This window comes from Falco naumanni, chromosome 4 (genome assembly GCF_017639655.2).
Source record: "Falco naumanni isolate bFalNau1 chromosome 4, bFalNau1.pat, whole genome shotgun sequence".
In the NCBI taxonomy this organism is placed as follows: domain Eukaryota; kingdom Metazoa; phylum Chordata; class Aves; order Falconiformes; family Falconidae; genus Falco; species Falco naumanni.
This window is the reverse complement of record NC_054057.1, coordinates 57,811,653-57,827,642: the sequence shown is the minus strand read 5'-3', so window position 1 is coordinate 57,827,642 and position 15,990 is coordinate 57,811,653. Positions and strand designations below refer to the sequence as shown.

At 48.1% G+C, this 15,990-nt stretch overlaps 1 long non-coding RNA gene across 1 annotated transcript; it reads left to right on the top strand.

Annotated features, from left to right (window-relative positions):
* Window positions 1-290: 290 nt before the first annotated feature.
* Window positions 291-12,542, top strand: LOC121086368. Its single transcript, XR_005827338.1, has 3 exons — window positions 291-463; window positions 10,445-10,603; window positions 11,391-12,542. It is a non-coding gene; the product is annotated as an uncharacterized LOC121086368 (long non-coding RNA).
* The last annotated feature ends 3,448 nt before the right edge of the window (window positions 12,543-15,990 follow it).

Genomic DNA, 15,990 nt, shown 5'->3' with positions numbered 1-15,990 from the left:
CCAGGGATGGGATCACATGGAGAATCAGGGCAGGGTAGTGATCTGAGTCCTGCTGCCATAAACATGGAGCTGACTTTCCTCCCAGCCAAACCCTCCTGTAAGTACAGCCTTGTTTTGAGCAGGGGGCAGATCCAGCTCAGCATGGCGCTGACCTCCCATCTCACCCAGCCAGGCAGCACCACTTGTTTACTTTCTTTCGCAAATGCCCTAAACCTTGACAGCGACCTATTTTCCCTTCTGTTGTGCAAAGCCTCTTTCCTAGAAAGAGGCTTTGTAACGGTCAGCCCAACCAGCCCAGTTCTTCTCAGTGTATGTAAAAGCAAACTTTAAATGGCCAGCAGGTTCAGCTTAGCTTAAACACACCCAAAACCCACATGCAGATGGGTTGGGAGACTCGGTCAGACGCCACCTGAAACCATCCTGCGAGACTGCCAGCATGGTTTGCGGAGGAATCAGATAAGCAGTAAGTCAGCTTCCAAGTCCACCTCTCAACCTTTTTCTTATTAATGTTTTTCATCCATCTATTCCTGCTCCAGCATTAAACAAAGCTAGGAGAAAGATTTTCTTGCCTCCAGACGTTTCTCCTCTGTTTCTGTCCTTACTTTTCCCTAGTGGTGAAAACATCTGAGTGTTTTTTTTAATTATTATTATTTCACATTCTAAAAAAAGGGAATAAAAAAAAATGTATTAATTCTCCTCCTTCCTCCACAATGCTTCCAAGTTTTCAGGATAACCACTTCTCTGGCAGAGGATGGTTTGCAAGAGAAAACAAGACAAACAATGGTAACAAGAAACAATAGTAATAAGAGAAGAAATGGTTGAAATTTGCTTCTTCAGAGCACACAACATTTGATCCCAGAGCAGAAGTGCACCTTTCTCCATGGGTCCAGGCCTCTTTTCAGCCACCGCTTCACCTTGGGGTACTCCATCCTTTCCTTCTTCTCGGGGAGGTGCCCTAGCCATGCTTAGGCTGTTGTTGGCATGGGATTGTCTCCTTCTCCCCACATTGGTAATCGTATACAGCTCCTTCTATGATTTCTTCTCCATCTCTCATCTACAGTCCAGCTTTTTAAGTTAACCCAAAGTCACTGCTGGTTTATTTTAATGTGCCAGGCTGTAACCTGAAGCTAGAGACATAAATTCAGCCTAACAAGTTTCCCTTGGCCAGCTGAGACCACAGGTTAGAGATTAGTCCAACAGCAGATGGTCTGGGTTGAACGCCTGCTGCTTGTTCATGGCTGGTCTTTCCCATCCCCTCGGTACCTGCAGTAGGGCTTGACATCTAACCGTGCTCTCGCCTGGACAGATGAGCTGCTCTACATGAAAAAAAAAATGCACAACTTTGAAGCCTGATGTGCTGGGGACAGGGCCAGGTTGTGAAGCAGCTTGTGAGCCCACCACCACCTACACGTGCGCACACACATATTTTCCAGCAGTTGGAGTCATCAGACTTCCAGTCACTGCCAGTGGCTCCTGATGTCTTGGTCATCTTGTCCATGCAGGACGAGGATGCTGGTGAGGACTTGGTTTAGCTAGAGAAGCTCTTCTCCAGGTCTTATCCCCAGTTCAAACCAGCCTGAAATGATACAGTGAGTGGAGATACTGGGATAGGTAACAGACCCCCTTGCTCCTTGTGAAGCCACATGGCTGGTGTTTAGAGCAACAAGTAATCCCTAAGTGACCTGGTCTTCCCCAGATGTAAGAATTCAAGTTAAACACCTAGATAGGTTCCTGTGCCCCCAAAATAATAAATCTCCCTTTCTCTCTCCCTCCCCTCTCTACCTGGCTGCCTGTTTGCACAAACCTTGTAGGCTTCAACTCTCCAGGACTGCAAAGGTATCATCAATCACCTGGTAAACAAGCGGTGAACATGAACCAGACAGAGAAATAACCTGACCACATCTGCCTGATATCCTGCCAAATATGCCAGGGATTACTGGGATGGATATTAAAAAGCCAGCACCCTCCCAAGGTGCTGATGAATACTTGGGGTATCTTACCTGTAGCAGTCCATGGCAAACTCCCAGTTTTCCATGGTTCTACACCAACATGGGCAATGTGGAGGCAGCTAAAAACTCAACATGAAGCATAAATGACATTATTTTAATTTACCTAGAGAGGTATAAATTGGGTGAGGAGATGGTGGACGTTGCTTCCTGCTGTGGACCTGAAAGGCCAGTCTATGGGTCATATGGGAGCTATGAGGAAGGCTTTCCCTGGCACGAGGGCTGGGAATGAAACAGGGACATAATGAGGGGGATGCTGAGCTACAAGAACAACAGAGATCAGAGAAGGTCCCAGGCACTCTTATTGGTCTTCCTATCCTGGCTTCTGGATCCATGTAAGAGAGATGCAAAGCTGGGCTGTGGCACCTTCCCCCAACATCAGCTGGAGACACTCAAGAGTAGCAGCCTGGAGGGCAGCCAGATGCCTGTCACGGAGGCCACTAAAAAGGCCACATGCAAGAAAGCTGGAAGTATTGCACTTAAACATATGTGTAAGTGCACTGAGGGGCTGTACAGCTCCCCTCTTCCATCTCTGCTGGAATTAAGGGGAGCAATAATTTCACTAGTAGTCCTGAAAAGCATCACCAGGGTTTTTTCCATTACTAAGGGCAAAATTTGGAGAGGGTCACCAAGGCATGATGACTCCTCCGATGCCTCCTGCGTGGCCGAGCAGTCTTGCTCTTCTCCTCCGATCCTCATCCTCCAGCCCCTGACCAAGGCAGGGGGTCTCACATGAGACCGGAGATTTAATGTGCTCAGAGGAGAGTGCAGCCTGCAAGATGGGTTTGTAAGAATTTTTTTACCTATTCCGGATGATTCCTTTGGGGTGAAATGAGCTGTGCCCTAAAAGGGCCATACCTGGCTGTAAGGGGAGCCCAGGGAGGCTAATCCAGGGACGGCAGCTGTGACCTGGTGGAGCATCAGCCAGCCCATGGCAGCACCCCTCAGCATCAGGCCACTTCTGCAGGCTCCTGAGAGCTGAGGGAGTCAGCTCCTGACTGTCCTTGTAATCAGATAAAATGCAACAGACTCCTGGTATTTTTGCATAGGGACCCAGATGTCCCACCCTGGTGCTACTGACAGGACACAGAAGTGCTTTTAGTATCTACTAGTTTTCTTCCCTGAAACTCTTTCCTGAAAAATAACATGATCCCTATGTCAACTACATAAACCTTGCCTGGAAAAGCCAAGGAATAAAGGGCCCTTGACTGGAGCTATTCTTTGAGCTTCAGCAGCCCTGCAAATAATTTTCCCAGGTTTCCAGGCAAGTTTTCAATGTGGCACTAGGCTGAGGTGATATGAAATACAAGTGGTCTTCAGGAGAGTGTTATCCAGTCATTTTATTTTTGCCTGCTTCTAAACGCACATCGAATGCAAACAAGTAAGGAGCTGGCTGGATGGCTGACATCTGTGCTGGCTCATACGGGGATTATTGGACACCTGGAATTTTCAGTGGCATGACACCGTTGGGAATAACAGACACCGAGCATCTTTGGGGAACTTGGCTGTGAGCAGGATCAAGCGCCTGTGCCCCTGGCAGTGGACAGGGTCCTCATCGCATGCTGAAATAAACCATCTTGACAGCCAGCCAGCTGTACTGCAGCAGTATCTGTGCGTTTATAGCTGATGTGCTGTGTATGGTGGTGCTTTTGCCCATAATGATGAACAGTCAGTGCCAGCAGCCTGTCTGCAGAGACAGAATCTACAAGTTGGGTGCTATGAACAGAGCAGGGCTGAGATGTTGGCCGTGGAGACAGCACTAATGTATTTCCAGTTTCAATAGCTTTCTCCATTTTAAAGCTGAAACCCTGGGCATCACCAAGTAGGGGAATGCTAATGTTAGAATAAAAAAAAAATAAAAAAAGGAAAGAAAAGGAAAGAAAAGGAAAGAAAAGAAAAGAAAAGAAAAGAAAAAAGAAAAGAAAAGAAAAGAAAAGAAAAGAAAAGAAAAGAAAAGAAAAGAAAAGAAAAGAAAAGAAAAGAAAAGAAAAGAAAAGAAAAGAAAAGAAAAGAAAAGAAAAGAAAAGAAAAGAAAAGAAAAGAAAAGAAAAGAAAAGAAGAAAAGAAAAGAAAAGAAAAAGCCTTCATTTGAGCACCCAAAAAGCACAGCAACCAGAGGGAAATAAACCACATCCCTGGGTCATTATCTTACTGTAACTCCGTGCACAGCTACAGGGTAAATAGCCTATTCCTGGAAGTGCTCTTTCAGTGGTTGCGTCTATGGGCTTAGATTTAAGGTCAGATTACCTGATTTAACAAATTGAGGATATCAGCTGATCCACAGTAACTAACCAGTTCATGCGGGACTAATGCCGTGCCTCCTGACCTTCTACCCTCCATTTCCAAAATCATCTCCCCTGAACCCGTAATTCTTAAACCCCAGTGCCTGGCCCAAGATTCAGCAGTACAGGGAGCATCCTAAAAGACAGCATCTAAAATATTCAGGCAAAAGCTAAAAGCTATCCTTGGTTTCCTTACAAAGCTTGAAATTTCCTTTCGCGTTCACCTCTAACTGAGTGTTGTGAGGGAGAAAACATAGCCTTGCCTACAGTCAGAAAAGTCTGACTTTTCAGGCAGGAAGGGCCTTCAGACTGATGCTGCAAGGTCACACATTTCATTGCTATCTTGTTTTCCATGAAACTGCAGCCTGCTGCTTCCCAAGGCTGAGGACTCAGCCCCTCTGGGCTCACTTAGGAGATGTCACGGACTTGTTGCCATCCACAGGTTTCTCTGATGAGGAGAAGTCAGCTGGCAAGCTGCTGGTTCTTGTACCACTTGTGCATTTGGAAATCTGTTCAGCTTGGGTAGAGGGCAGGAAACCAGCACAGCATCGCGAGCCCAGGAGGAAAACAGTGGCACTACAGATGTCTGCCATTTTAAAATTTTCGCTCTGATTTCCTCTTTCTAAACCCAAATGTGATGATTGAGGTTTTTTCTCCATGAGTTTTTCAGAGCCGTAGGCATGCAGCAGTACATATGGGAATCAATGAGGTTTGTGCTGTTAGTTGATGGAGGAAAGGACTGATGTGGACACCAAGGCAATTTTCAAGATCTGCAAGGAAAATTGCATGGCCAGTATCATTGTAATCAAATAGTAATCTGGTTTCTAAGCCTCTTACAGAGTACTAAAAACTACCCTGGCCATTAGAAGACCTGGGCTGTATGACATGGAAGAGGAACCCTGGAGCCAGCAACCCTGACACCCTCAGCTTGGCTGTGCCAGATATGATGTAGGAGGCTGGAAAGCCTCAGGTAATTGCCTGGACCACATTCAAACCACTTCCTATGGAGTCTGATAAAGACTTACACATCAGCGGGGCTGGGGGGACGGGCCTGCAGTATCATCCAGAACAGCGACCTGCGTGCCCTGCAGCTGGCGGGGAGCTGCAGAAGTCTGGCCAAACAACCCTTATGTGGTGCTTTTATTTCTTCCCACTGATGGTGTACAGAACTAGGGGTCTGGCAGCCCTGGAAAGGCAAAGTCCTGAAGTAACTGTGGTTTTCGTGATAACGGTAGGTACCAAAGTCTGTAACAAGCTCCACAGCTGGTGGTCTGCAGAGAGCCCTTGGTTTTACAGTGCTCTGTCTGGTGGGTAGTTTTCTCCCAGCCCTACACAGCGACCAGGTCACCCTGATGTTTGCAGCTGGAGAAGTGCAAAGAAATAAAAGCCTCATAGTGCAATATCCTAAGCCATTTGTTACAAAATAACGCAATTAAGGACCGGAAACACTTCCAAACAAAGTGCTACAGAGACAGGATGATGTTGTTCATTTTGTCTGGACCTGAGCCCAGGGCTTGTGACTAGACCTGTCGTATCCCCACACCTTCAAAGCCAAAGCCTGGGCTGTGTTTGTGTTCTCCTATCGCAGGGTGAGAACTTTCCTGAAGCTGCCGAAAGTGCCCGAACACTTTCTTCTGTAATCTGTCCTGACTGTCAGGATGCCAAGAGACATGCCAGACCTAGATCCTGGGCCAAAATAGCTATGTAGACATGCCCAGAAAGGAGAGCTGGCACAAGGTATTGCATAAAGTGAGATATGTGAAACTGCAGGCAAATAGTTTGGTAATCGCAAGGGTAGGTTAGGCTTGGCAGAGGGCAGAGCATGTCTGCTCATCAAGAAAGGAGGAGGCAAAACTTTATCAGCTGTGAAAAGGGTTGGAGCCTGTTTTGGTGGGAGCTTAGGAGAGCCTCAAGGGGTTAAACAAAAATAATTGTCCCAGAAAGATTGAGGTGAAGGGCTCAGTGATGTCCCAGTGAGGCCACAAACACCTTTTCAAAAGAGATTTTCCCCTCCAAAAAATCAGTCCCTGTAATGAAACCTGTTTCTCCATAAGGTTCAGGAGTAATTGCAGGCAGCAGTGTGCACCTTGCTCGATGTTTGTGCAGAGGGGATCCTCCATGTGTCTTTGCACCTCACTGTTGACCTAGAAAGTTAAACCTCAAAGGATGGGAGAGTACAATGCAGTCCCCACAGCTGGGGATAACTATGGCACAGTGAGTCAGCAAGGCAGACCACGGCCACACTGCATAAAAGCATTGCACCTAATTAGCTTTGGCAAATTGGGGATATATTCCTGAAGAAGTTGTTACCAGTGCTCACGGCCATCCAGTCCCCTGCTGAATATTTTTGATCAAAGTCTTTCCAAGCTGATCTATTTTCAGCCCAACCCACTCAATACCTTGATTGCTACACAGCTCTTTTAGCTGCTCTTAGGTAAACATGCTGTCGCTCCTTGGCATTTTGCCTCACTAAGCCCAAAAATGCAAGTGGCACAGAAAATAAGAGAAGCTGTTCTCCTTGGCCAGGAAAAATGATGCTATTTCTGAAATAAACTGTTTTCAGTACACTTCACCAGCCATGCACATATACATGTATGTATAAATATACTTGATCCGGAGGTTCAGCTGGTGGAATCTTGTATGCCTATATGGAGACAGGAGCAGAGAGAGGATTATGTACATATAAATCCAGACACACCTTCAGTCCAGTCTGCCTCTGGATGCAGAGTCTTGGTTATGTGGAGGGGGTCTGGCTCCCAATAAAAAAGGCTCACATGTCTTGGTCCAAGCTCAAACCAGTGGGTTATGGTCTGTTTTGGAGAGCTATTCCCACTGTGGCTGTCCTTAGCAAGGGCAACCACCATGATGCCGATACTGGGAACTGCTCTGTACCCCATGGTGTAGCAGGGAATAAAGAACAGATACTCCAGGGACCCCTCTGAGCTAAATAACTTCACTGCTGGTGGTTGTGCCCACCACATCGGTGTGGTCCATTCCTCATCCATGTCTGCGGCTCACATCCTTGGTTCTCCACAGGCTGAGGTGGCCCCACATGAGATGAAGCACTGCACAGAAAGCATTTAATGGGTCATTCCTGAGTCAGAATCCCTGGGGCTGAACCAGAACAGGTTTGAGCAGATCAAATCAGAGTTCAATCCACGGCAGAATTTAATTTTGAGGACTGACAGTGACACTGGCCAGATCTTGAAGTTACATTTTCAGTTTTCCCTTCGTAAGTAAACACATAGAAGTCAACAACAGATGGAAGATCACAGGGAGTTACACAGGTCAGCGCAGACTTCAGAGAACCCATGAGTCTGAAGAAGAAATAATTTGGAGGGGGAGCAGCTGGGAGATGATTCTGAAAGATTGAGAAAGCAAGCAAAAAATGCTGGTGTGAGCTGCCTCCTCTGCGATATGCAGCTGAAAGTTTTGGTTTTGTGGAAGAAGACAAAGATGGGCAGATAGCAAAGCAAGCCGACAGCTCCCAGGTGGGAAATTTTTTTTGATTTTTTCTTTAGCTGAAGCGTAGAGAATGCAAGCAAAAAGGTGTCAAACTGATAATGAAATGGGCAGGGGTAAAGCAGGCAAATGCAAACCAAAACCAGATTCTGAGTAACAAGAGCAAATTGAAGCGATGTGACAGAGAAGGAGAGTTTTTTCAGTGGTTTATATAGTATTGCAGGGAGTCTGGGGTGACAAATGAGGGATTCAGGTGAGTGGAGTGGTGCAGTAATGGGCTGTTATATGTGGAGGAAGATGGAAGGGACAAAAGGGAGCAGAGGACACATTAATAAACCCCCCACATTCCATTTAAGATTTATTGATAGCTCAGAGCCAGGGAGTTTTTCATGCCTTTGCATCTTTGAGCTAACGTTACCCAAGAGTGAGTAGTGGTGGGGATCCGTTATGAGCCATTGAATGCAAGTGGAGAAGAGCTCCGGTCTTTGATATACAGAAATGAAAAGACTTCAGTTAATAGAGAATTCAGTCTGAGAAACCTGCGCTGTAATAGCAGAATAGCATTAGTCTTTCTAAAAACACAGCTGGTCATTTCACGAGCGTGCAATATCATGTACTGAAAGTGCAATCACTCGGTTGAGGACCTCAGTATAGTGGCTATGGATTCATTTGATGATGGACAAAAAATTAATGGTTGCCTTGGGACCAGTGTTTACTAGCAAGTGGCATTCAAAGAAAGAACAGTCCCATCTGGTCATGGGGAGAGCAGTGAGGATGCAAAAAGATAAAGTGGTCACAGGGGAGAAAGAGCAGGCCATGAACTCACCCCAAAGCAAGGCCAGAAGGGACTGGTTTTGTCTTGGAGATGGAGGGCTGAGTCAGTGTGAGAGGGATGCAGAAGTAAGGTTGCTTCCACACAGGGTGTTAATGAAGCAGCCACTGCGAAACAATGCTGGGAAGTTGGGGATGTTGAGTCACCAAAATAATCTGAGAGCTGGAGGTAATTATCGCAGGGAGAGGGTTAACAAACACAAGCTAAAATTGGGACTGGACTTCATTACGGGTGAGGATTGCCTTCGGGGGGGAGAGGATACAGGGCTGCCTAAACTAGCTGAGAAAAATGTGACAATTGCAGAGAGCTGGAAAACTGAGGTCCAGGTGAATTTGCATTAGAAAGGAGGCAGGGTTTTTTAACAGTGATGCTGACAGATGATTAGGACACGCTCAAAGGGCAGCAGTGTACATTCCCCCCACCCCCCCAAATCTTGTGTGCAGCTAGCAGGCACCCTGGCAGGCCATGGAGGGAAAGAGGCACCTTGGAGGCACTGTAACTCATCTGGTCTAGTTTGGATTTCTGCTGGAAGCTGGGATGAGTGTCGTCCTGGCCTGCATCAACTGCTCCATCAGGATTTCAACAGATTTAGGTAGATCAATCCAGCACCTGATACTTTCAAATCAATGCTGCTCACATGGCAAATTGAGCTTTAAGCCAGAAGATGGGCTCCCCGGGGGGTAACTGGTATCTTTAAGAGCCTCTGAATGGTCAGAGGTTGGGATTTTCCCATCTCCAGTCCATGCATTCCCACTCACCCTGTGCGGGACATGCTGGGAGTAATGCCAGGCAACTTACCTATCCACAGCTTTTCATGCTGAGCAAATATTTGCCTTATCATGGTTTTAATGTGCCCATCTCAGTGATAGCTAAATGTCAACCACAAAATCAAGCAGTGCCACCTGGGAGGGACCCCGCAGTCTGCCACGGGTTGCCTGTGTTGGTCGAGGTTTTATCAGTATGTCGGGTGCAAAGTCCAATAGTGAAGCAACATGAAGAAACCCTCTATTTCCAAAGATGGTGTTTGAGGGGAATTTGGGGCATTTTGGCCCATTGAGGCTGCTGTTGCAGTCCACAAATAGTATTGTGTGTGCTGATTGATAATGATCGCTAAGACCAAGCCCGCAGCTTTGCACCCCCTCTGCCTCCTGTTCCCGGTGGTTCTGTTGTTTCTGACACCGATTTGCCCTCTGGTGTTTGAAGCCAAGATTCTCGTCAAGTGACTGTGTGTCCGGGGGTGTCCGGAAGGGGCTGCCGCAGGGAGCCGTGGCTCCGCAGGCTGCCGTGACATTTGGAGTGACCGGGAGGTCACTCCAGCGGAAGAAAACAAAGGCAGAGACCGTCCTGCAGTGCACGGCAGCCGCAGAGCTGCCCCTGCAGAGGGGCAAGCATGAGCAGCACTTTTAAGACCTGCATTTTACTTCATGCCACATTCCTTCTACTTTTTATAAAATATTTTAAATTACTGGCAAATCTTTAGTTTTCTCTCTTCTCTTCTCTTCTCTTCTCTTCTCTTCTCTTCTCTTCTCTTCTCTTCTCTTCTCTTCTCTTCTCTTCTCTTCTCTTCTCTTCTCTTCTCTTCTCTTCTCTTCTCTTCTCTTCTCTTCTCTTCTCTTCTCTTCTCTTCTCTTCTCTCTCCTTCTCCTTTTCCTTCTCCTTCTTTTCCTTCTCCTTCTCCTTCTCCTTCTCCTTCCCTTACCCTTACCCTTTCTCCTCTCCTCTCCTCTCCTCTCCTCTCCTCTCCTCTCCTCTCCTCTCCTCTCCTCTCCTCTCCTCTCCTCTCCTCTCCTCTCCTCTCCTCTCCTCTCCTCTCCTCTCCTCTCCTCCGTCCCTTTTGTTCTCTCTTCTTTCCTTCTCCCCAGTTCCCTCCTTTCCCCTCTCTCTCTCCTAGGTGGACCGAAGGGCCATGAGGACGTGGTGGGCCTGGCTGTGTGCAGCAGACGGCGGATGACGGATGGCAGAGCGGGGCAGCAGCGGGGCATGCTGGCCTTGCAGCGCAGGGGAAGTGGCTGCCAGCTCTGGTCTGATGGCACTCGGAGTTTGTGTTACAGCAGGGAGGCAGAGAGGCTGTTCTGGGAAAGGGCTGGGGATGGTGGCCAGTGGAGGAATACAAAATGGCAGAGCTTGAGAGGGATGCGGCAGGGCTGAGATCTCTTGTGCACCTGCCTCTTCCTCAGCTGGGTGTAAAGTCCCCGTTTGTCAAGCAATGGTAACTCTCTGGGGAGAGGAGGGAAGGAGAATCTATGGAGATGATCCGAGACATCCCCAAACTGAAGCCAGATTCTGCTGGAAAAGTCTGTAAAACCCCAGTACTGTGAGGGGGACCAAGACCTGCTGTAGGGATCCTTGGGGTTATGTGTATCTTGTACTGGAGTATGTCTGAAGGAGAGCAACAACGCTGGTGGAAAGTCCAGAGCACAAGTCCTGCGAGGAGCGGCTGAGGGCATGGCAGGTGGGTGGAGGTCAGCCTGGAGAGAAGGGGGCTCAGAGGAGACCCTGTTGCTCTCTGCGGCTGCCTGACAGGGGGGTGTAGGCAGGTGGGGGTCAGTCTCTTCTCCCAAGTAACAAGCAATAGGATGAGAGGAAATGGCCTCAAGTTGCCCCAGGGGAGTTTTAGACTGGATATTAGGAAAAATTTCTTCACAAAAAGAGTTGTCAAGCACTGGAACGGGCTGCCCGGGGAGGTGGTTGAGTCACCATCCCTGGAGGTGTTTAGTGTAGATGTGGCACTTAGGAACATTGTTTAGTGGTGGACTTGGCAGTGTTAGGTTTATGGTTGGACTCAATTATTTTATGGGTCTTTTCCAGCCTAGATGGTTCCATGATTCCGTGATTCTATGATACTCCAAGTCTGCATAAAGATATTCACTGTGGACGGAATTCATTCTGATCTTCACTTGCTACACCCTCTTCATCATCCTTTACACAATATATATGAGGACCCTGGTGAGCACATTGACTTGTGCTCGTAGGATCAGAGAATAAATCAGTTGGAAGGGACCTGAGGAGGTCACTCAGCCAAATCTTCTGCGCAGAGCAGGAGAGCACTTGGGACTTGTTGTTGGGTAGGTTTCCCCCTCTCAGTAGGCAAGAGCTGCTGTATGAACATTGTTTTTATTAAGAGTTTCTGTCTGCTATTTCAGGCCATACCTAGAGCTGTACAGACAGCTGGCCCTGGCACCTTGCAAGCTGCTGTTTGCATTCTGCACATTTGGGTGACTTCAAGACAGGACTATATCACGACCTATTCTTGCATTAGCAACCTGCCGTGTCCCACACCAACCTGCTTAGTTTGGCGGCTTCCCCAGACTCACCACCTCGGCTCCTGCCCCTTTCCATGCTGCCCTGAAGCTCCCTCTCAGGGCTGATGATCCTTCACTCTGCCTGGATTCCTAACTCAAACTCCATGTCGTTCTCCTCCTGCCCTGGGCTACCTTCTCCTCAAGTTCTGCTTTGGTTTAAAACGGGTTTAAAAATATTTCCAAATATACTCAATGTGTTTGCAACATTATTTGAGTCAGAACATTGTTGTTGCAGCCTCTGTCCACATGTTAACTTCCTTTACCTCCTCTTCTGCTCTCTCCCTGTGACATACTTTACCATGGAAAGGGCTGCTCTTTGCAACTACCCAAAATACAGACAGGGGAAAAAGCTTTGGTAGCTTTTACTGTTGCTTTTTTCTCCAAATTATTTGGAAAGGTTTGTAGTGGTTGTTGCCTTTTAAAACTTTAATGGCAGATTTCAATACTGAAGCTTTCCGTCCCAGTAATGGGGCTTTTACCAGAAAAAGAAGGGGAAGGGAAGCCTGAAGGAGCAGTTAAGTTTTCTTTTCCAACTTCATTGCATAAAGAAACCCTGACAGCTTTTACCGTTTTCACTTGCAGAAAGGCAATTTGTTAGTGATTTGTGGGGTCTGGTTTTACTTTAGATGAAGACAAATAAAAGCAGTCTTTGCTACAACACAGTGTGCTTATCCTTTCTACTCCAGCCCAGGGGCCACGTGCAGGCCTGCTCCTTAGCCATGGAGCCAGGCGTTGCTCTAGCACCAGCAGCACTCTGAATTCAGGTGCAATACCCCACACCTTCCTTTGCTAACTCTATCAAAAACTGCAGGCTGCCGGAAGGAAGCAGACCTGCAACAGCTGGGAGAGTAAACAGAGTTCAGGGCTTCCAGCTCCAAACTCATCAACCCAGGACCTTGCCCCTAGTTCCTGGGCTTCGGGGAAGATGATCTTCACAATGTCTGATCCATCCATGCTGTACGTCAAAAGACTTCCACCACTTTCAGCAGACTCTGCTTTAGCTCCATAGCACACGACAAGAAATACCCAGGAGAGGTGTGCTGCAGCCAGCCCTGAAACCCTGCCAGGAGCAGCCAGATGATTATGGACATTGCCCTGAGGAACATGAAGTTCACCAGGGCTCCAGCTTTTGAAATCCTAACTGTACTCCTGCTGGGAGGTTCCCAAGGCTGTGGTTTCACAGGAATCTCAAGGAATCACAGAAAACAGGGTGCCTAAAGGGATACCAGATGTCTAAGAGATGTATCTGAACCCCACCTCTGGCGCAGGGTTGGTGAGGCGCTGGAGTCACCACAGGGAAGATCATGGATCTCCATCACTGGCGGTTTCTAAGGATAAGGAGAAGAAACATCCATCAGGATTGGCACAGGGTGAGTCAGTCCTGCCTGAGAACAGGAACAGAGTCCTTCCCAGTCCTGCCCCTGCAGAGTCCAAGGGCTGTACGTGAGCTCAGGGTCTGCCTTCCCATGGTGGTCACTGGGCACCTTGGCAGAGTTCAGGGATTGAGGTCTGTTAGAGGTGACATCAGGTAACCTGCCATGACTAAACAGTACCCCTCTGTCCTCAGGGGACACTTCTCTCCAGCCTGACAGGGTGACTGTACCAGTAAGTACTTGTCTCTCGGGAGCTGTGGAGGAGTTTCCTGACCTGTGGGTCTTAGAGAGATAATCTGGCCCAGATAACGCACACCAACAGCAACCCAACTGCTCCTGTCCAGGGGGAGGTGGGAAACAGGAGGTGGCATAGCCAGAACCCAGGAGAAAAGCCCACCCAAGAACCACAGGTGAGGGCACCCCTAATAAACAGGGGGGTAGCTGGAGAAGCAGCACCCTTGGCTATGTCAGTGCAGCTGTGTATAATCTCCAACAGCATTTTACAAGCCACGCATGGCCTGACCCAAAGCCCTTTGGAGCAAACAAGGCAGAGCCTTGCTTCCAGGAACAACCTGGGACGGGGTGCAATCAGGGACAAGGGCAAGAAGAGTTGTGCAACCATCTGCCAAGCATTTGTCTGGGAGAAAATAAATGCCAAATGGTGCTTGTTCCCTCCCCTGTTCCCATCCCCAAGAGATCTGCCCCAAAGGGAAAATCTGATAGTTTTGTACTGGGTCTTTTGGATGGAGACTGGACCTGGTGACAAGGCATCCAGACCTCTGAGTGATGCCCACGCTGGGGCTTGCAGCACGGGGCTAGGTGCAATTAAAATGTTTCACAGCAATGAGACTGACGGGAATCACAGGCAGAAGAAGCAGGCTGACCTATTCGCAGACAAATTAGTCATATAAATAAAATGAATGTGTCCAGGACAAACAGTGAGCCTGTCAACCGAGCAAGCCACGCTGGAGCGCTGGGAAATATGTTATTAGGAAATAAAGTCTTAAATGCCATTCTCCATGCATGGACGGGGGCTGTGTGGCTTTTCATCAGCGAGCCCCACTGCCCGCTCCTGCATATTGATTCATGGCTGAACAGGAACCTTCAATTCCCTTTGGTGGCTTTGGAGAGTATGATTGACACCCTGTGGGACAGACTCTGATTTCAGCTCCTCCGGTGCCCCGAAATGCAGAGAGCAGAGCTCAGGGACATAGGGACATCACCAACAGGAGTCATGTCCTCACCAGGCCAGCATGCAAGAGCCCCGGTACTTCCCGCACCTCCTTCACACCATGTCCTCTCCACTGTTGCCATTAGCATGGAGTCAGAGGGGACAAACCCTTCCCAGACACATTTTTCCCAGCTCCCTCCTTGGCCAGAATCAGAATGAAAAATTTTATAAAAAGCAGAATTCCCATCTTTTTCCCATCAAGTGGATTCATCCTGCAAAGGGCTCGGCCCATCTCACCCTTCCTGAGGATGAGAGGACTGGAGGTGTTCAGCAGGGTCAGCCCCAACCTCTTGAACCCCAACAAAGACCAAGTGGGTGTAAAAGAAGCTCTGGTGATGCCTCCAACACCAGCAGACATTTAATGGCACTTGTACCAGTGCTAATTACATCTTAACATTTTCCCTCTGTATTTTGGTATTTATTTTGGAAAAGTTCCTCCCTGGAGTCATTTTCTTCCTCAGCTTTAAAACAACAACAATAACACCACCGCGCTTGCTTCTCCCTTGGCTCTTTCCCTCATTATTATAACTCTGCCATTCTGCTCCTGTACAGTCAGCAGAGGAGTTCAATCAGGCTGATGAGTAAAAGTGCATAATTTTATGGCTGCATATCAACTGCCTGTTATTAAACTAATCAATCAGCTTCAGTGCAGCTACCAGTACAGCACAGGAGAGGACAAGGCAGAGGAAATGCTATGCTGTTATTTTTCCAAAAGAAAAAAAAAAAATAATCCAATCTGGCCAAACAAAATCTTCAGCTTGCCCTTCTTTGCAGAGAGAAATTATTTCAGTGAGTTATGAAGTAGGTGACCTGCAGCAAGGTGGTGAGGAGTCTGCAGCGGAGCCGACACTGCCCTCCTGCTCACCCACAGCGCTAAGCTGTGACACTCGGCAATTGCCATGCCCCAAAGCCCACTAAAGTCCCCAAGTGCTCCCTTACCACCTCTTGCAGTGAGCCACTACAGATGCCTCTGACCTCCTCCAGCGAAGCGTGTAGGCTTACGTTAAGTTAGTCCCACTGAAGCCAGTAAGACCATCACCTGCACCCGTTTGTGCTGCACAGAGCCCAGTTTTGGCCTCAGGGTCAGCAGTCATGGAAGAAGTGAGGGAGCTGATTTCCAGTGACTTTACTCCCAGTAGTCATCTCCCCTGATGGCCCCAGTGAGACTCATGGAAGGAAGGAAGACTTACAGAAGGAAAAGATGCATGAACCTCCTTTCCAGAAAGAAACTAGACTCCTTCACGTATTCACTACCTGGAAATGCAGAACAGGCCATGGTCTGCTTCTGAAAGGCTGCTGAGGGCACTAAGGGACAGTCTGTTCTCCATGTCCCTGAGGGACAGGACAAGCAGGGGACATTGCTACATTGCACCAAGGGAAATCTAGGCTACACATCATGCAAAGCTTCCTGCTGGAGAGGGGTGACCAGTCACCAGGACCCATTGCTAGGAGGTTGTGGAAGTCTCTCAGAGCAAGCACTAGATGTTGCTTCTTCTATAGCA